Raw genomic sequence first — 21,910 nt, forward strand, 5'->3', positions numbered from 1 at the left:
TGGCCGTTCAGGCCATCAATATGGCGTCGTCAGCATATAACAGGGTAGGTAGACTTTACCATAGGCAGATGAGACCCATTTTTGCTCAAGCAGGTGTTCAGGGTATTAATATATAATATATTGGTGCCATCACACATCCCTGCCTGACCTCCCGGGGGATGCTAAATGATTCAGTTGTCTCCCCCTCTGTACCGTATCTGGCGCGGGCATTTACGTCCACATAAAGAGATCTAAGTAAATCATTCAACTGAGCTGGCAATCCCATTACCCCAAGAATGTCCCAAAGCTTAGACCTGTTCACCCTGTCAAAGGCGTTACTGAGGTCTATAAATGCGATGAAGATGGACCCTTGCTTCGCAACAACATATTTCCCTATAATGAGGTTAAGGTTCAGCCATTATTCCAATGTATCCATCCGTTCCCTGAATCCATATTGGACAGGACAGATAATATCATTTGCCTGGGCCCAAGCTTCCACTCGCTGAAGGACATTTAACCACTGAGCTTAACAGGAAGATTGGTCTATAGCAGGTAGGGTACAGCCAATTTCCCTTCTTAAACACTGGTACTATGATAGCAGTTTTCCAGGTCAATGGTAGGCCTAACTGGGTCACTGGATTAAGGACATTAGTCAGAACTGGAGCCCAGAGGTGTGGGTATCCCATCTGGCCCGGGTGCTTTATTGGGCAGGCTTCCCATGAAGGAATTATAGACCTGCTCATACTCAAACCTTATCTCAAGTGTGTACAGGTTATCAGCGTCACCGTGGTGAGTGGGGAGATCTTTGTCCAGTGCATACACCTTATAGTAGTGGGCAAACCAAAGGGCTTGGGGGATAGAGGAGCCTATATCATCTTGCGCAGTCATGTTGGGCTGCCTTCCATTAACCACCACCCAAAAGCCCCTGGAATCTCTATAAGAGCAAGTGGACACCAACCATTACCAAGATGCTTCTTTAAGTTCAGCCTTTCACTTCCCTAAGGCTATTTTGTACTCCCTTCTAGCGTCCTTGATAATATCCTGGTTTCTGGGTTTAGTGTTTGAGGGTCTCATGTAAATATTTACCCTATCGACCTGCAAGCTTTGTCGAGCCAGCCCGGCTTTGCACCCCTGGATTTACTCACCATATCCCATAATATATTAGTGGTGGACTCGTTAGATTGGTCAAAAGCTTCCACAATTAAAGCAGGTGATGTTTCCACAGCTAGCAGGGGCTTCATGATAAAAGCGATATAAAGGCTGGCTGCAGATTTGATCACTTTAGGCTTTGGGAGATTGCGCCACTTTACCCTCAAACCCCCATCTTTCATAGCTAAGCCAGACAGGCCTGGATCAGAGTTTACACCAGGACCAATATTAACTCCTAGTACTGTTTCTATTGGGTTGTGGTCACTAAAATTAGTTTCATGTACCACCCCTGGACTGACATAACGATCAAGAGACACTCAAGATAAAAATATAATCAATAATGGTCCCTTTACCCAAACCCACAAAAGAGGGCAATTCCCTAGACGGGCTAGGGCCCACAGGCACTACATTCCTTAAACTAGCTTGACCAAACTCCTCCGATTGTTAATGTCCCCTCTGATCCGACCCAGAGTCACTAGACACTAGATCCTCTACCACAAAAGGGTACCATTATTGGGATTTTGTCCTAGCTTATCATTAAAATCCCTACCTATTATAATGTTAAACATTTTTAAATAGGCATGTGATCTGATCTCTAGGAGTGATACTACTTCAAAGAGCGCCTCGATCTGGCAACCATGGTCGCTGATAGAGTTATAAAGATTCACTTAGAAAATATTAAAATCTTTAGAGATAAGCACCCAAAGGATTTGAATTTCCCTGTGGTTTAGGGAAATTGGAAATACTCTCAGGTTAACCGAGAATCGCACTAAGATAATTAGTCCCCCTCGTGGCCTATGACCAGGGAAGTGAGTTGCTGCCACACAAAACATTCATATCCATTCCGGCCAACTGGATCAAGTGCCCAGGTCTTCTGAAGCAAATTTACATCAAAATTAGAAATAAAAGTCTGCCATTCAGGGTCCACCAGCTTATCCCTAATACCCGCTATGTTCCAGCTTAGAATTTTTAGGGAGCACCCGGGATCACTTACAGATGTAGACTCAAAAGAAAGATTACTTGGATAACCAATGTCTGGGCTGGGGGACTAACTCCTGATGTTAATAATTTTAGTCCAAGGCACATAGGAGACCACATCTATTACTCACAGGGATAGCTATTCGCTCAGAGGAGATAGCTGATTGCCTAAAAGTGTGATGGGTCATGCTAACCACTATAGGGGGATGGAGCTGTAAGCAATGGTAGAAAAAGCCAAGCAGAAGGATGTTAATACTCGCTTCCTTGACGGACAGTGGGGCTGAGCTAGAAAGTAAACGCTTGGCCAGAGCAGGTGACCTACAGTTGATAACAATACGATCCCCACCCCAGGGAGTTAGGCATAGGACCAACCCACCCAGCCCTTCTGACAAACAAAATATCGTTGTAGTCCTTACAGTCAAAATGTGCGTTATTTGCCAACCAATTATATACTTTGTTTATGAGTTGGCCGGTGGTTTCAATTGTGTTAGCACTAATACTTGGAACCCCTGAAAATATAGCTACACGAGGACAACAATCCGGAGGTAGATTTAGGCAGGGGAGCCGTGCGTCTTGCTTGGCCTTCCTGCCCACCTGTTCCCTCGGCACTGGTTGCTCCAAACAAGGCCTGAAGGACCTGTCCTCTTCTGGGAGAATCCTTACGGCAGATGTAGCTGGGGAACCAAGGGCTAGGAGAGCAGCTGGAGTGGGTTAGGGACGCAGATATCTGCTCCTTCCGTGGTTTGACCTTTAGACAAAGTGCAGCGCCCATGGGTATTGTACGGATCATGCCCCATAATCCTTCCACCTAAGTGACAAATCGAGTTCATGGCTTCTTTAGTGGATCATACCCTACAGCCAGTTTGGTTATGGCTGACTCCAGGGCAAATAATCTTCCCACCAAGGGGCGATACTTAGCTGGATCGCGTCCTTAAGTTTGCCAATCACATCAGACCAGTCCATAGCAGCAGGATTCACTGAGCCTGGACATTTAGCGCTAGGGCAGTTTGTAGATGAAATCGAGGGTCCGTTCATGCCCTTCCCCTTAGGTGGTTGTTTGATTTGCCTCTTCCTTTTAGGCAGGGGTGAGCAGATGCTGTTGTTAGGGGTTTCTGTGGCAGGGTTGTCAAGGGAATGAACCTCAGAAGAGGCACAGGAAAGACTTTGCTTATTCTGGGGCACTGAGAGTCCTTGGGGGCCAGACTGTGGAACTTGCGTGGCAGCCCCCCCTAGTGAAGATCTAGGCACCCCCCCCACTTCCATCAATAACCTGCACTCCGCCAGGTCAATTTTGGTGGTAATAGCCCCCACTGCTCATGCTAGGAAGGAATCCAGGGTGGTACTATTTGTAACTTTAATGCTCGGCTCATGGGGGCCCGGAACTTTGCATAGTGCCAATATCGGCCACACTCACCAGCCCTCAAGCAGCAACATCCAAGTAACATAAATAAGCAGACAAGACAACTTTTTGGTGGAGAAAATTGCTGCAGTTTTATTAGCATACCAAATATGCCAACATGGTGGATTATCTTACAGGCGATCCAAAGGCAAGCCGCCCCTCGCGGCCTACCACCTGATGGGCCAACTTGCATCGTGGCTTTAGCCAATCGGTGCTTAGCGGTTGTGGTGAGGGGATAGCCCCTCCCACTCCCGGTGAATGGTCGGTCCACCCTTTACTCATGCCCCCCCCCCTACGAGTGGCAGAGCGTTCAAGCGACCCCCGGTTGTACAGGTTTCCAACCGCCCGTAGGACAGCGGGGCACCGTCGCACCTCAGGGTCTACCGCACAAACTTCCTGGGGATATTAGGCCTCAGCACCCTTTGTGCTCCTGAAGAGTGCACCCCTGAGTACCTTTCCGCCTCTGGATCGCCCTGTAACTCCGCCACAGCCCTGGGTGTGGCGACCGTCGCAGCCAGGGCCCCCCACCAAGGCTGGCATTCCTACTTACATGTGCCTTTTGTGTTCCCTCAACACTAGTTCCAGCATTTATGGAACAGCAGCACACTTGCTTAGCGGACCGCTTCCACCCAGCCTAATACTATGGCTATGTGGGCGGGGCATTATATGCATAACTTGAAGCAACCCGTTACCCGTCCTGGGAGCCGAGTGTCTCCACTCTGTTGACGTTGAACCGACATGTGCCAGACCTTTGTGATTCTAAACCAGAGGTCTTCAAACTTTTGGATGCCGAGACCGTCCTGTCAACATTTTAGGTGTAAGGACCCCCTCCTGACAAAAATATCTAAACCTGTTGACTAAATTGCGTGGGATGAAATGTAAATGAGGTTATGTGATGCAGAGTATTTTGGGATAGCATTGCTTCATTATTTTGATATTTGTTACAGTAACACTGAGGAAAGATTTCACCCAATCAGTACCCATTTATAACCAAAATACAGCAATTACCATCAGAAAGATTTCAAGTCAACCTTTGTTAAGGGCCTTCCACTCTGCAGCAATATGTGCTGCCACATTAGAAGCTCACCTGGCCCTGACCGGGAGAAGCAGGAGTCCCTTAAAACCCTGGTGGTTTTGTGCAGTTAAGCAGTTTACCCATGCAGCTTTCCTCTCACCCCTCCCATCCATCCCTCTCCCCTCTCCTAACCCAGGTATCCCTCTCTCACTTTGCAGGCCATTTTCTTTCACCCCTTTTTTACAACTTCTGAATTCTCCCCATTCAACCTCTCACTTCACCTTTAATCACCTCTTGCCATTCTGTCTTTTCACTGCCCTCATCTCTAACAGTCTCTCACATATAACTCTTCTGTGTGTTTCTCATTTGCCTTCAGGCAGTAGATGGTTATTAGCCCCAGGACATCTTTTTGTAACAGTAGTGCACTACACATGTAAATAATAATAGGCAGAAGCAGGGGAGCCACTAGACCAGAACTTCAGAGGGGGGGCTAACACTCCCAGTCAGGGCTGGTCCTAACGCTGGTCTCACCCGGTGCATCAGTCTTTTTTGATGCCCCACCCCCGTTTCCTCCTTCTCCATGAATTCCTTCACTGCCACTCATAAAAAATGCAACGCATCTCTTTATAGCACCTTTCTGACAAACATTTCATTTTTTATAGCACTTCTCATAGTTTACTCACACTCATTTCTGGGATCTGCATGGTACATATTCTTTGTAGCAGGCACATTAACCCTCTGCACTGTGTGGGTGACAAGAGTGCCCATGTGAGTGCACAGTGAGCGATGCAACAGTGTGAGAGTAGGACAAGAGGAGTGACTGCAGGGTGAGTGAGGTGGCGTATGAATTTGGGTGCGGATGCAAGTTCAGAATGGGATGAATGAATGTATGATTACTGATGGGCTTGTTTGAGTGAGTTGCATATTGAGTAGTGAGGGGGACAGGTGAGTGAAGTGTCACATGAGTGCAGGATGAGTAGTGTACACGTGTGACTGCAGGTTGAGGTATAGGGTGAGCAGCACAAGTGCATTGTGAGTGCAGAGGGATCACTGTGAGTGCAGGGTGAGTGGGTGAATGGTGCGAGTGCATGGTGATCAGTGTGAGTGCATTATGATCGCTGTGAGTGCAGGGTGAGCGTGAAAATGAAGGGCGAGAATGAGGAATGAGTTGTCTAAATGCAAGGTGCAACCCCAGACCCATGAAGTAACTCAGCATGTTATTGATGGCGGCGTAGAGTTTAAGATCTAAGTTAAACTATTGCCGCATTAATCGGGGATCGATGGTGAAGGAAATAAATAATGTGCTGATCCTGCAACAAACTTTCAGTCCTATGGTTAGGGTTGCCAGCAGATTATTTTGATGGCCCAGTCGGTACAAAAAAAAGCAGTAACCTAAAGCAGTATTTTTAGCACTTATCTGTTCATACTGCCAACAGCAAATATAAATAGAAAGCACTTTTAATTGTGTTCTAGGGCTGCCTCAATGATCCATGACTGATAAATAAAGAGAAAAAAGACAGAAAAGTCAAATAACGAATGCATACATACTTTTTTATTTCTAAGTCTATTTAGTACCAAGAGGAGATCTTTACAGGCTCTTTAAACAAAACACGGCAGGCATTTTTCTTTTGGCAAGCCTACTTTGTATTCCTTTCCTTGAAATGCATTCTCACACTACAGCAGTAAATGTAAAATACAAATGTAAGGAATAGGCTGAGTGGGGACCCAGGGGTACTGGAACCAGGAATAAAACCTAAGCCTCTGTAACCAGTTTGCAAAGGCTTGTAAAAATGCAAATGGTCTTTAAAGACCTGTGAAAAACACGGGGGTGCCGGAGATAAGACTCCAGACACTGCCCAGCTGAGCCCCCAGCAGCTCAAGTTTCACTGCAGCAGCCCAGACTGAGACACAGGACGTGGGAAGACGGAGGGGGGCTGAAGCCCTTGGGCCTGGGCAGAAGTGTGACTGGGAAGGCGGGACCCCCTTTGCATCACTCCACGGACCCCTGGGGGTCGCGCCCCACAGTTTGTAGACCCCTGTTCTAAACCATGGCGAACTGGGCTGTTCGCATTGCGCACACTATTGCAGTCACAGCAACCATTTGGAGTGACAACTTATGCCACCTACCAGGCTTGCTTACTTAAAGCTTGATCACAGATACACACATACCTGCTAACCAGCTGTGACCCTTGATGCTCAGTACAGCTCTCGCTTTAATACCTTGTAATCCCAGGACCTAGGTCAGCCTACATTGCTAGCAACCATGCCCCCTTACCCATGGCAGTGAGGCCGGGCCCCCTAGGTGGTTCACCACGCCGTTGGGGAAACCTTCCACTCCCGCCAGTCTCTGACCTGATCTGTTCGGGCGGCTCTATCATATTCCAGGGAACCCCATCCCAGCAAACTGCGTCTGGGAAACCGCATGGAGCTATTTATCCTTCTCCTCCCTGAAAAGTCAAATCATTGCCTCCCAGGTGTGAGACCACAGTGATGGGAGGGGAGACACCCCCCACGGCCCATGCCGCTGCTTCTACAGAAGCTGTTCCAGCGCATGCTTCACATGAGTGCCTATGGCATACTCACCATTCATCTGTCCATAAAACACTTAACCTGACTTCCGGCCACTCCCTTGGGTGGCTGCGGATGAATGTACATTTTACACTTTGGGATTTGTATCAATCCTCCTGCATGATGTTGACCGCTCCCAAGGATATCTTGCTTAACTGAAGCAACCTGTATCATGCATCTTTTGGATCTGAGGCCATGGAGTAGGAGATTGGTCCTTCAGATCTCTAACTCTATCCTTGAAGCCTGAACCTGCGGCTATGCCTATGAGTCTTGTATACGTGCCAACATGACGTGAATTTGAGCACGCTGTCACCCTGAGGGTCTTCTGGCTCTGGCAGAGACAAGATGAAGCATGCCAACCAGCCCCTAAACTCAGCAGAACAACATGTGCGAGCCTACTACAAACTTCTGTAAAAGCATGCCATGTTGAAGTCCTGGATGGTCTCGAGGACCCATCTCTTGACGCATGCTTGAAACCCCTTCAACATTATCACATTAGTTGGAAAAGACCACTGCCTGGCAGCAAGCTTAGCTAAGCCCCTGCGGAAATCGCCTGCCTGTGCGAGCAGACCAAGATTCATCGCTCCCTCCTCCATCACCATCTTTCTTGCTTCCCAACATTGGCGGTATGCCGTATATGGTGTTTAGCTTCCCTTTGCTCCAGGGGAGAGCAGCCCTGTCTGGCGGTGTGTGTACTGAAGGAGATGTGTCCTGGAATTACCATTGATATGAGTTCAAATGTCACTACTTCGCAATCTGCCCTTTCTTGAGCAGTGGGAACGCCAAAACAATCATTCATCAATCAATGTAGCCAAATTATGCTAAGACCCCATGTTCCCCCCAGCTTATTGCACCGCAACCCACTAGTTAGATGGCAACTTCAGTAAATGCCTGGCTCACTGGCTATAGGGCGGGTGTTTTTGTCTCACATGAGCAACTGGTAGCATGCCCTTGTATACAGAGTGCACCTACTCTGCTGCATCGACCAGACATTTGCGCAGGCAATTCTGTTGTTGAATTGTGTCGAACAATTGAATGGTGTCCCTCTGGTTTGTGTGACTGTATGTCTATCGTGCATCTTCCCATGTGTGCCCTGCTATGATTTGTATGTCAAGCCACAACCGCTGTCCGACTACTCTGCCCCCTATCCGTGCCACTTTATCAGTTCAAGAAGTGTCATAAAATTAAATATATGCCTTCGATGGGTGAGAGCTTCAAAGAATGCCTGCTTTCTTGAGGGAGAATGATGTACAGTTGAGCTGGTGGCCATTGTCCAGATGTATCCACAAAATACATATACCTGTAAGCTAGTACTACTGGCTTCGATGCCTCTGGTTACTTGCCTAAGACCACAAAGGCCCCCATATGGCTTTGTAGCCTGGCATCTCAGGTGTAACTTTGTCCACTATTTTGACAGAGTACAAATTAAGCGAGGGATCATAAAGGAATGGTTGCCTTCCATCAGTGTGTGATAGGGGTGTGGTATGATACCCCCAGGCCTGGGGACCCCTCCAACAATCTACCGTCATCTAAACGGAATAAGGAAACCCTCACCCTGAAGGGTGGGGCTTCCATTGCCTTGGATTGGAACCTTTAACTGGCATCTTGCCTGGCCAATATGGACCCATAACAATTCAGGAATTTGGACACAGATTTCCAAGAGCCATGCCAGAAATGAATGTCCTCTGTATATATTGAAATGATTATTCCCTAACTATGTATATGTCTTGATACAAATTGAACCATTGTAAACAACTTCATCTCAAAGATATTTATTATTGACACTGTGCAAAATGTATTTGATAGTGGATCAATATAAGAATTGATTTTTGAATCTTTATTGCCAGATCACAGTGCAAAACTGTATATAGATTATATGTTCTCTCTCTTTTTTTTAATGTGTACATTCAGTATAAATTATCTGTAACAAAAAATTAATAAAGAATATTTTTGATACTACTGAATAGAGGTTGCATGACATGTAGTATTTAGGTCCACGATTATTTTCAACTTTTCTAAATTGTGATATTTACATTTAGTTATTTTCCCTGATTTAGGAATTTGTGTCAGGGGTACCCTTGTTTTTACACACAATATGGACCCATACCCACAAAGCATTTGCCGTAAACTTTCAGTCAAAACCAGCTTACAGGTGTGTATCGAAACCCAACTTACTGGTACTCATTTATGGACCACAGGAGGATAATGACTGCATGTGCTTGCCGAGCTCTGAACCTGTGACTGGGAGATCAAACACAGTCCCCTGCCCGTACAAAACCAGTGAATATTGCCCATAAATTGCTGTTGTGCTGTGCGAGATCTCGGGCTGTCGTTGGGAGCTCCCTCTCTTGTTACATGTGGTTACTTATCCTGTCACCCAGGAGCTGTGGCCAGCCAGGACTATTGGCTTTGTCGCTGTTTGGTATTTGCATAAGGTAATTAAGCAACAACTGTAGCTATCGAGTAAGAATATCAAAATTCCACCATTATAAAATGATCAGACTGAGCCAAGGAAGTAGTACCTTCAAGGGATTTTCAAGAACGCTACACTTATCTGTACAGCTACCCTTTCCTCAGTGGATGGGGCCTCATTCGTTCATAAATTAGAGAGGACAAACAACACAGTCCCAACAGTGCATATTCCACACTGATCCTGCCCTTGTCCCCATGCGGGAGCATGAGTGTTCAAAGTTTTGTTTTTAGTTATCAGTGGCAGGGGCAAAGTGTGTTGCGAGCTACAGGCCTCCCACCCGTACCCCCTGTGGGCAAAGGTGGGGGGGGTGGTTCAGCGTTACTGTGTTACAATGTAAATGACCCGGCTCTGTGCTGTACTCCTTTGCCCTCGGGGGACCCATTGCCTGTCCCCGATAAACCCTTGGCCGGCCATGAACTGTCACCGTGCCGGTATTCCCAAACACCCCAGCCTAGGGTGATGGTACCCGGCCTCCAGAAGTGAAACCCTGCCCTGAGCTTACTGATTACAGATAGTACAGGCTGCACAGACGCCACCGGAATCGGACCCAGCGTAGGTGACCCAACATGTCTTCAACGTTACTGAGTGCAGCGCACTAGTGGGCAAAGTCTCCATCGATTGCCCTATGGCATCGCCATAACTGGGCATGGAACGTGCGGTGGTGCAGGGTTCGTGCCTACTGCCACTCAAGCTATAATAAACAAACCCGCAGGAGTGGGGCCTGAGTATGCACCCGTCTGTGAGCGCACACCGCCTTGGCCTTTCCGGACCCCGCAGGCAGACCGGGGGAGGGGGATGGAAGCGAGGCACCCATGCGACCACCCAGCTCGGTGCCCCGCTCCCTCCCAACAGTCAGGCCCCCCGCCATTCAAGTAAAAACGAAAGCAATTCAAACTGCATTATCTGCACATACAGCGCCACTTGGCATTCAGTGCTGGAGTAACATCCGTTCATAGAGTGCCGATATCTGCTCATGCTGCACTGCTTGGCCTTCAGTGCTGTAATATCAGTTCATAGAGTGCCGATATCTGCTCCTACAGAGCAGCTTGGCCTTCAGTGCTGTAGTATCATCAGTTCATCGAGCTCCGATTTCTGTTCAGACAGCGATGCCTGGCATTCAGTGCTGTAGTAATATCAGTTCAGTAATATCAGTTCATAGAGCGCCGATATCTGTTCAGACAGCGCTGCTTGGCATTAGGCGCTGGCATAATATATGTTCATGCAGCCCTGTTTGGCATGGATGCTGTATTATTTTTGGTTCATATAGCGCTGCTTGGCATTAGGCACTATGGTAATATCTGTAAATACAGTGCAGTGCCGGCACCCACAACTCAAGCCGGATCGTGCAAACCTGCCCAACCGTTCTACACCGCAGGCCAAGGGCATCTTGCTAGCGGGGCGCACTGTAGGGGCGGTACTCGAAGAAACTGGACCCTGGCCGCTTCGACCGCCAACGGTACGGAGGCTAGCCGACCCAGTCAAAGGACCCCCGCACCTCTTGCCATCGCGGGCCGGGCCCCACAGCTGAGACGGCCGAGCCGCTCATGCCGTGTGCTTCAGTGCCCAGTACCGCCGGCAGGCACAGGAGGACATGCTCTGCCACCCAACCCTCGTGGCACCCCCGTCGCAGCTGCTGGCTCGCTGAACGGGGCCGCAATATCGCACCCTCCCGCCCACGCAAAGCCACCCCCACCGTGTGATGCTAAGGTGGGGGCTCACCAACGGGGGCCCGCAGTGTGCTCACACGCTAGAGGTGTGCAGCTGGGTCCATCTCCCTCGCAGTGGGAAGGGTGAATTGCGGGGTCAGAGACTACCCTCCCCAGCCATGCTGTTGGAAAAGGACGGCAGTCCTTGGCCGCACCGAGTCGTCCGGGAGACAGGGCCATCACGGACCTTTGCCCTACTACACGTGGCAGAGGCCCATGGATGCCCCCCCTAACAAAAGGAGGGACACCGCGAGGCAAAGGACCCACAGGCCCAGCCCCAGCCCCCTAGGACCACCCGTAAGAGATGCTGTGCTGAAAACCCAAGGGAGCTGCCGAAACCCCCCACCCCCCAGAGGCGGCTCGCGTGGATGCCCGCGCCACCCTGCCCTGCGGGCAACCCTCATGGGGAAGCCGGGCGGGGGGGGAGCTAGGGCCCATATGATGTGCACTCACCGTGCCACAGATCTCAGCAGCTCCCACGGGACACGTCTAAACGGCATCAGGGTGAGGGACAAAGAGGCCGCCAGGTGGCCGGGGGAGGAACTTATACCTCTCCCCTTCCCCCACTTCGGCCGGAAGTGAGAAGCAGGACCCCAAAGGGGTCTCCGGACACTAGGCTGTCCAGTGTGCCATCCTGTGGCACTAAAGGGGCAGCCCTCTTATGAGGGTCCCCTGCGGGGACGTCGTCGGTCAGCCCGCATTTCACCATTTTGCCAAAATTAGCATTAGCCTGGAGAGTAGAAAATCAGGTCAAATTGCCAAGGGAGCAGCTTGAAGGCATTGGTAAGAACAGTAAAAAAAAAATAACCTCACAAACCAAACCCCGAACCTCAGGCTCTCTCAACTACAAGAGGGAGGGCCCAGCCCAGCCTCCTCCAGGCGATGACTGGCCTGCTCTTGGCCCGGGCACGCCCCCAGGCACCTCCCAGGCACGTCCCATGCTACAGGAGCCAAACAAGGCTTTTCAACCTCTGCCTCCTGGCGCTGTAGGCATGGGCATGGATGGCATCTCAAGTGGCTTGTGCTGCGAAGACGGTCGGGCTTGTGGTCCACTCCCTCAGCCCTCTGCACTGTGCTGCAAGTCGAAATATCAGCTCCCACGCTGCGGGAGCCAAGCAAGGCTTTTTAATCTGCACCTCCTGGCGCAGTAGGCGTGGACAGCGTCTCAAGTGACTCCTGCCACAAAGACGGTCAGGGCTGGTGGTTTGCTCCCTCAGCCCTCTGCCCTGCGCTGCAAGTCAAAATGTCGGCTCCCACGCTGCGGTAGGTGTGGTTGGTGTTTCAAGCAGCTCCTGCCGTGAAAACGGTTGGGGCTTATGGTCCACTCCCTCAGACATCTGCACTGCCTCACAGTGAATAAAGGTGCGTTGTGCAGCCGTACATTTGTGTCTGCTTAGGGCTGCTCGTTTGTCTCCGAGACCAAGACAGAAGAGGGCCCTGTTATTCAATATGGCCTGCTCGCTGGAGATCACGCTAAAAACAAGCATTGGCATAGCCAATAGGTGTTGACTTTGGGACCTTATAAGTGTTTAGCCATGCAACAGGTGATGTTGTTACACCAAGGCTATTGTGCTGCATAACTCAATACTTATAAGGTCCCAAAAGCGAGACCTATTGGTTATGCCAATGCTTGTTGTAACATACATTCAACTGCCACCCGTCCAACATTGTCATAAGTGCTTGAAAAGTGGGGTACAGCCATTAATCAGACAGGAAATCTTATTGGCTGTTGGCTGCATACTGTAAGGCACTGGGTCATATGCTGCGCCGCCAGCAGGAGGCGCTGCTGACCTCCAGCTTTTTTTTGCAGCTCTTTCCCATTGCACTTAAAGTGCAATCACCAACTCTCTCTTTGTCAGCCAATGGTGGGAAAAGTTATATGTCGAGAGATCACCGCTGCAACCTAACACCTTGATGCCAAACGCAGAGACATCAATGCAAAAAAGTGTGTCCCTTCACAAGTTTCTAAGACACACAATGACATTTGGAAAACATATTCGTCACTCGTAAAATGTGTAGGTCTTTGTGGATGTACCTGCCTATACGTGTAATTACCTGGATTGTACCTCTTGGTCTGCAGGTAACCCAAGGATCAAAGCACAGAGATGCATTAATCCATTGAGCTATTTTACGTAAAATACAGAACTGTAATCTTCACGTTATTTGGTATGTTCTGAAGTAGGCAGTGCTTAATTTGAGCCAGTGGTTTCCAGTGCTATCCACAGGAAAATCATTGTCAACATCGGCCCTTGTGGCAGTCTGCCACAAAGTGGTGCTGTCTGGCTATTTTAGAGATGACCACAACAACAGTTAATTATTCATTCAACACACATTAAAAATTCATATTACCTGCCGCCCAATCTATTCTTATATCTTTGGGGTCTGAAATAGTCTGAATAGTCACACCTGTCGGAGTGTGATGGTTAGTAGTTGTGTTGTTTCTATCCTCAGCAGTATAGCTGGGGCAATGTGTGGTGCAAGCTGCAGTGGCCATATGAAAAGAGCTCTGGCACTTTTTGTTTTTTAGAAATTAAGCACTGGAAGCAGGTATACTAACCCTCTGCGTTATTCTATGGAGCTTCAAAGCTGTGACAGGATAATTCTCGCTCTAGCAAATGGATTTGGCACCAGTAAGTTTACCACTATTATACCCTGAAACTTGCTGGATGCCCATAGATCTATGACGAGGAGAAGGACTAGGAGGTGTTCCACAAGTAAGAGTTAGACCAGGAGCCTGTCCAGGAGGATGAGGAGGAAGACCTGGACCACAAGGAGGATGGGGATAGCCAGGCTTAGGGGGAACCAGAAATGGAAGGATCGTATGCCCTAGAAAGAGGACGAGGATCAGGACTAGAAGAGATGAGGCCAGATGTCAAGTGAGGATCATTAGGAGTGTCAGGAGCACAAGGAGGTGAAACGCAAGACCATGGCTCAGAGAAGGACCAGGGCTAGCATGCGGAGGAAAGCCAAGAGCAAGAGGATCAGAAGTGAGAGGAAGAGGAGAAGTACAGGAGTAAGCGAAGGACCATGAGCATGAAGTTGCGTAGGAGTAGAATGGTAATTAGGGGAACAACCAGGAGGGAGAGGAGACCAGAAGAATGACGGTGAAGCGGAGAAGAAGGACCAGGAGCAGGATCTGAATAGAGGAGAAGGAGCAAGACTGGGAGGAGCTGGGAGCCAATGTGATTCTAGACTCGTATGTAAAAGTATCATGCACAAAAATATCAGGCTACCAAAAAATCGAAGCCTAAAAATTGACTACCTAAATATTGTGAAGATAAGTATTTAGAGGTAAGTATACAATTTACTATTTTTAACTCCACATCTATGTACCGTGATGTATATATACACACATATATATATATATAAATAAAAAGTTTTGAAAATTTCGCAAAGATTCGTCAATCGGCGCCAAAGTTATTGGGAATAGAATGTTGCGGATTTCCTATGGAAAATAGGTCCTAACTGTAACTACCTACTGGCGACCGCCAGTAGGTTATATAAATATATATGGATTTAAGTGCAATGAATCAGCTTATTGCTGATTTAATGCTACTTTATTTTCTTGGTGACAATGTCCTTATGTCTTTGGTGCAGAGTTTGCCAGAAATAACGTATTGGTTGAGCGTCAATTCGCTCCACATGACAATGGCCTGCAGGTATTTGCCCCTAAGGACTTTGCCACTTTTAGCTGCACCCAATGTATGGGATCCCAAAATAAACTTTTTCCATTCCCAGCATTGTACATTATGGAATAACTGGAACATGAAAGCACATGATGCCTGCCGGACACTGTGGGTGAAACAGCTGCAGCAAACATGCATATCTCACATGTGCAACTAAGCAAGTGCCTAATTTGACATGCGTAGCACAAAATTGCCCCCTAATCGCCACCTAGAATTATGCTCAGCAGAGAGAACAACTCTAGAAATAAATCGTTTTGTAATAATAGGTGCTATATGACTCAGACCTTATGATCATTTTACAACCAAAGCTTTATAGCAGCAGGGCATCTAAAACCGGTGGTGCTGCACATAAAACACTATGGTATGTTTGTGTGTGTGTGTGGGGGGCGTGGGGGTTAATGATTGAGATTGGTATACAGTACCTAACTCAGTATACACGGATATACAGTACTAGTAATCGACTGCACTCAGTTTTCAGCTTGTGGCACAGAAAAATAGAGTAATTTGCCCAGAATCAAACAGCTTCAGATAAGTCACGAAGCTGGGATTATTAATCAAGCTTTCAGGCTCCGAGATCAGCAGTATGAGCTCTAGACCACCTTCCCTCCAAGTCTTTTCACAGTGAGAAGTTAAAAAGTTACCCTAAATGTTTCTTAGTTGCTTTGGCCCAAATGTGACAGCCTTTTAAAAGTCCTTAATTAATTTATTTAACGCTGTCAGGTCGATTATTTTAAAGTTTACAAAAACTCTCAAGTTGTGAAACTTTTATTAGACTAACAAAACGTATGCTAAAATGGCGCACGGCGTGAACTTCTCAAGTAAGGCAGACCTCATCAAAAGTTTTGCTCTGCTGCAAGCCATCGTGTTTCACACCCGCCAGCACCTTACCAATAATGATGGCACACGCGCGTACAAGCCCTATCTCCTTCTTCAGAGTCACCCTTTCTCAGCTGTTGTCGTGGGTGGCATTGTCTGTCGCCGACAGCGGGCTGGGCGTTGGCGGGTCTGGTGGTGCGTGCTGTTCGCACTCAGCTTTTTAAGCCAATTTTCTCCAGCCATTTCTCCGCTCCACTGGACGTACCCTCTGTGTCCCTCTGCCAGCCTGCCAATGCATAAGGCAAGGAGTGAACTTGGCAATGAGCGAGGCCTCCCAGGCAGCGCTGTCCGCATGTCAGATAACTCCCTGATGTTGCCAGAAGCCACGTCCCCGACATCAATCCCTCTCAGCCCCATTCATTAGGGCTCTGTTTGGGTATGGTCTCTGGATAGATTTACTGATTGGGCATGCCTCCTGATTTGCACCTCTATTACTGCATACCCACACCAGTTTGTGCAGCCAGCTTCTATTTGTTAATTCCCTACCAATTTAATGCTGAAAAAACACACCAAAAACGTTTTCACTAGGAAATTTGCGGGCGTCCCGTTTGGTGATTGCAGCTGCTTTGGAACAAAAAATGCACACTGGCTACAGCATCACTGTGCTGCCATCTTGCGGCATTTTCATTGCTATGACAACGAAAGAAGCTTTCGTTGTCAGAAGAACGAAAATGCCTCAAGATGGCGTCGGACTGTCCACAGTCCCTCGGACATGCGCATGCTGTTTGCTATGGACAAATGGCAAGAGCAGCCATGTTTGTCCATGCAAACGCGTGCATTCAAGCCCTCGGCAAATCGATTCCAAAAGGTACTCGCAATAGCGAGAGCAGTGCATGCGCTCGTCCCCTCTGTGTCCCTCTGCCAGCCTGCCAATGCATAAGGCAAGGAGTGAACTTGGCAATGAGCGAGGCCTCCCAGGCAGCGCTGTCCGCACGGCAGATAACTCCCCGTTGTTGCCAGAAGCCACGCCCCAGCCATCAATCCCTCTCAGCCCCATTCATAAGGGCTCTGTTTGGGTATGGCCTCTGGATGCATTCACTGATCGGGCATGCCTCCTGATTTGCATATTCACACCTCTTTTACTGCATACCCACGCCAGTTTGTGCCGCCAGCTTCTATTTGTTAATTCCCTACCAATTTAATGCTGAAAAAACACACCAAAAACGTTTTCACTAGCTGGTGAGGGGTAACATACCCTGAAATCGGTCCCAGGATGCTTGTTTCCGGTCCAGGGAAGAACCACCTGGGCAGTTTGGACTGGACTGTTCCCATGAGGAGCAGGATCAAGACTGATTTGCATATGGCTGGGTCCGAACTGGGGTGGTGTAGTGAGAAAAGAAACAATGGATTTAACCCAGATCTCTTGACTGGGGTAGAATATTTGATTTATTCAGCAATCCGTCCATCATTTGTTGCCGCAGCATCCCATTTACCTGAGCACGCTGCAAATCAACCCTTGACGTTGATCCACGTCTTTGTCGGAGTGAAGGGCGTTGCTCTTTGGACCAGGATTCCAAATCCTCTTGAGTCTGTGTTGAATCCAGAGCTATCAGTACTATGTAACTCTGTCTCTCTAATAGTCTGCAGGCCTTATTCTTTAGATGTGACTCTTGTATTATGACCGTATCTGGTCCATGTCTTTCAAGGTACTGGGCAACTATATCTCTTGATTTTTCTCCCAAGGAGAGCATCCTCTAATGAGTGCTATGTATAATCAATTGTGGTCAGGGCGGGATTCTCTCAATCCAACCAATGCCTCTTGCTGTCAGAATAATCTATACCTGTCATGTCTAGTTGCAGTACTACCCTATCCATTTCCCTCAATTGCTTTTTACTCAACACGCAAAACTACCCCCCACTAGCCCAACTCCCCCTCCCCAGTGTCCTGCATGGCATGCCTCCAAATGACTGTCACTTTAACTTGCAGAGTGTCTGTCGACCCTTAATGCCACTGGATGAAGTCCTCCCTTGAGGTAGCAAAGAATAAACGCTTTGCTTATCAGTTAAAACCGGCATTATCTTCTGCACCTGAGTTGGGCAGTTGCTAATTTAAATAAAAGGAGCAAAACCGTCTCAAATGGTATGTGCAAATTGTAGGAGAGTAGGGTCTGCTTTCTATGTTCACCCCCACTTTTTTGCTTTTGCTTTACTGGTTTTCAACTAAGATGTGGCTGTGGGCCTGCTAATCAGACCCAGAGCCCAGCTGTTCTCTCTCTAAATTCATACTATGTACTTTAGGTACATAACCCAATTGGTAAGGATCACCTTCTAGGGCCCTGTACAGTGTACCTTAGGTACCCAGGGCATAGGTGTACCCTAGGCCTACCAGGGGCTGCAGCATGTATTATGCCACCCCTGGCTGGCCTTCCATTATGACACAACTGGCTGATCACTCAGCTGGGGCAAGGTCGTGTAATCACCCCTTGCTTAGGTGTAGCATTCCTATACCTACCTTATATATAGACACATGGGTAACCTATCAGTCACTCCTATGGCAGGCCTTAACAATCCTGAAGGCAGAGTGCTTGGTAACATGTGAGATGGTGCTCTAGCATGAGCTGAGCCTGTCTGCAGCTTTCGGAACCATGTCCTTATAGCTGTTCTATGATATCGCCTACCATATACTCTTAAAGTGCCTTATAATCCTCGCGGTTATGGTAACTATGGTTTGGCTTTATCAAAACATGTTGTGTAAGGTGTCTAGCACTTTGGAATACTACCCTCACACCATTTCTGGCGGTGTGGATAGTATTCCTCCCTTCTAGAGGGAGAAGACCTGTTGAAGACCTACTACCCGGTTAAAGTTAACCAGAGCCCCAGCATCACAAAATGGATGCTGCTGCCACAGACACAAGTCTGACCTCCTGCTGCTGGAAGTCCTTCCAGCAAGGGAGGCTTGGACAATAGGTTTCCTGCCGTGGGAGGTGCTAGCACCACCCTAGACAGGACTTAGTGTATTGGGGCAGGGAGGGATGAATGAAACGAGACACTGCCTGGGGCACACAAGGTGTCCCATGCATAGTCCAGTTCATCATAGTCTTTATTCGAATTTAAAATTCATACAAGACACAAACAAATACAAAATAAAACAACTATTAACATTCCCTATACAATACATAAAATCGTTCAATAAATACTTAAAAAATTAAGTTTAAGAAAAGCATTAAACATGTCAATAGACTGGCGATGAATTGGTATATATAAAATTCAATACAAAAGAAAAGAATAATATGTCCATTAGGACAGAGATTAAATCAGCCGACATCCCTTCGACCTCACGGAGGTACTCCCGGAGTTTTCTTAGAAGCCTTGTTCCTTAGAGACCAAGCCCAACCCAAGTATTTAGCTAAAGCGATTGAAACAATCAATAAAGTGCTTGTGCATAAAATTCTTAAAGCAACGGCACAACTCCTTGTGCCCAGAGTTTTGCACATAGGAGACAACCACACTCGTCTAGGGATAGCATATACAGGACAAACAAACAAAAAGTGGGCAATTGATTCATCTTGGAAGCCGCAAGCAGGACATATTTCTACGCTTGCACCAAACCACCCACTTGTGAGGGACCTAAGTGGAAGAGAACCTGCTCTAAACTGAAAGTAAAGTTTCCTATCACTAGGTTTGGTAATCAAGTCCCAGTAGGGTTCTAGAGCAGGTGTAACCTTAGCCTCCAGATACCGACTGGTCATCCTAGAGCAGTTGGTATCGCTCCAGGCTCGATAGTCAACCTGTTCCCAGTAGATCATTTTCAGGAATCTCTTAGGAGGAAACAAAGCAGTCACGGGGTCACTCCACAGCCCCTCCAATCCCAGATCTATCAGAGACTCGCGGAGGCTCCGCAGCCACCCAATCTTGTGGAACATATCAGATTTTAATACGTCCATAAGACCCGCTGCATATGGAGAAAGCTCCGGGGTGGTCCAAAGCCTCCGCCAGTATAAGACCGGGCGAAGTTTGGCTAAGTCCTTGATAGCCTTCTTGCCTAGATCATATCGCAATGGTACCAGGGGAGTGCTCTGTGGGAGGCCAGTTATGCTACAGAATAATTTATTTTCGACTACTGTTAAAGAAATTAACACGTCGAAACCCCATAGCTCAGCCCCATACAACACAGAGCTTAGGGCCTTGGCCTCATAAACTTGGAGCACAGGTTTAATTGGCTTGGTAAAAGATTTTTTGTGCTCACTGATCAAGGCTCCCGATATCTGTCTAAATTTCATGGTGGACATCTCGATGTGCCTGCTCCACTTGTTGTCATTTGTCACATGCATACCTAGATAGACGAAGTTATTAACCTCTTCAAGCGGCTGCCCATTCATAAGGAACTTTCTCGCTTTATAGCTTGAGTGTGGGTTAAAAACCATAAGTTTGGTCTTGGTCACGTTTACCTCCAGACCGTATTCATGGCAAAAGTCTTCGAACACTGACAAAGCCCTTTGCAGACCACTCGGAGTTTTAGATACAATAAGAGTGTCGTCCGCAAACATCAGTATCGGGGTAATAACCCCGGCCAGCTTTGGGGCGTCAGTATTAACACTAAGCATACGGTCTACTACTCCGTTAATATACAGAGAAAAGAGCGTGGGGGCCATAGTGCAGCCTTGGCACACACCGCGCTCTACCGGAAACTCGGGGGTAACTTCGCCAGGTCCTCCCCACTGTATTTTAGCAAAATTAGACTCGTGGAGCCGCATAACCAAAGTCAAAATTTCTAAAGGAAGCCCCAGCTTTTCGAGGACTAACCACAACCGTGAACGGGGCACAAGATCAAAGGCAGCTCTTAAGTCCACGGAAGCGACGTAGAGACTGCCTTTTCCCAGGGTTACTACCTTCCAGTATAGTTGGACGAAACGAAAAACCTGGTCCACTGTACTGATAAATTTACGGAAACCAGCTTGAAAAAGAGACAAAATCCTATTGTCTTCGATCCAGTCCAATATCAAGTTCAAGACCATCCTCCCGATGATCTTCTGGATTGTATCGATTAAGCTGATAGGTCTGTAGTTACCTGGGAGTGTCTTATCTCCCTTTTTGAAAATTGGGATTATAACGGCACCCCCCCATGATTTAGGCACTGGGGCGCCTTCAGCCACGGCGTTAGCCACCAATGCAATGTACTTACTCCAACAGGTTTTATTGTGGAGAAAAAGATCGGATGGAACCCCATCTAATCCTGGGGCACGCCCTGTAGCTACAGATCCCAGGGCTGTTAAGGCATCCTTGGGACTAAAAGGACCTTGTGAGTAAAAAACATGGGATATCACCCCCAGGGGATTATATGAGAAATTACATGCATATTGAGGTTTAAAATCCCTTAGCCACTCCTCTTGTGTAACATGGTTTGACGGTCTATCCGGCAAGCCACCTCTGTTCCACTTGATAACATTCCAGAACAATCTAGAATCCCTGGCGTAGCATGCTTCCTTCAAATCTTGCCAGTACAGATCATCCCATTTCTTTTTTGCCTGGTCGAGACATTTCTTGTAGAGCTGTCTGGCTTTTTGGATACAAATCTTATGTCCACTAGAAAGGGCTTGAGCCAGATTACCTCTGGCTCATCTGCAGTCACCGTCATACCAACGTAGTCGCTTGGGTGGGGGCTTATTACCCTTACTCGTTGGCTTAAAAAAAAAACACGTAATCCCTCAAAAAAGGACTCATGTAGTCTAGTAACTTGAACTCTACCTTCTTTGGTAACCGGTGCACCCTCTATTTTCAGCGTAGCTTGGGCAAGCTCAATGTCAACATTAGCAATGACCTTGGCATTGGTCTTGACCTGGGACCATTTAAGTCTGCGCATATCATTAGTGGGGACGCTTTCAGGAGGTACTAGTTGCAATGCATCACCTACTGTGTGGGTATCCCCCCACCACCGATGTGTTACACAAATAGGGTTATGGTCGCTCTCAGCTCTTGGTTCATGTCAGGTGCCCCACAAGACTTACTTTTGCTTGTGAAACGATTCCGCAGAGACGACAGGAGCACCCACCCTAGTACCCACCTGACCCCCTAGGACATAAACCCAACAGGGATGAGATGGACGCCGGGGTAGCAGCCAGAAGAGGGCGTAGTGTTGTGGTC

General features: G+C 47.8%; 1 protein-coding gene and 1 long non-coding RNA gene across 2 annotated transcripts in view; one reads left to right on the top strand and one right to left on the bottom strand.

Annotated features, from left to right (window-relative positions):
• LOC146775796 (uncharacterized) overlaps positions 1–11,943 on the bottom strand; it is a 59,763-nt gene extending 47,820 nt beyond the window's left edge. Inside the window, exon 1 of the long non-coding RNA XR_014972337.1 lies at positions 11,721–11,943. This is a non-coding gene — a long non-coding RNA (uncharacterized LOC146775796). The remainder of the gene's footprint in view (positions 1–11,720) is intronic.
• CFAP45 (cilia and flagella associated protein 45) overlaps positions 1–21,910 on the top strand; it is a 513,786-nt gene that overhangs the window by 403,839 nt on the left and 88,037 nt on the right. The gene's annotated exons all lie outside the window — the stretch shown is intronic.

The sequence above is a fragment of the Triturus cristatus genome, chromosome 12, assembly GCF_964204655.1.
Source record: "Triturus cristatus chromosome 12, aTriCri1.1, whole genome shotgun sequence".
NCBI classification, from domain to species: Eukaryota; Metazoa; Chordata; class Amphibia; order Caudata; family Salamandridae; genus Triturus; species Triturus cristatus.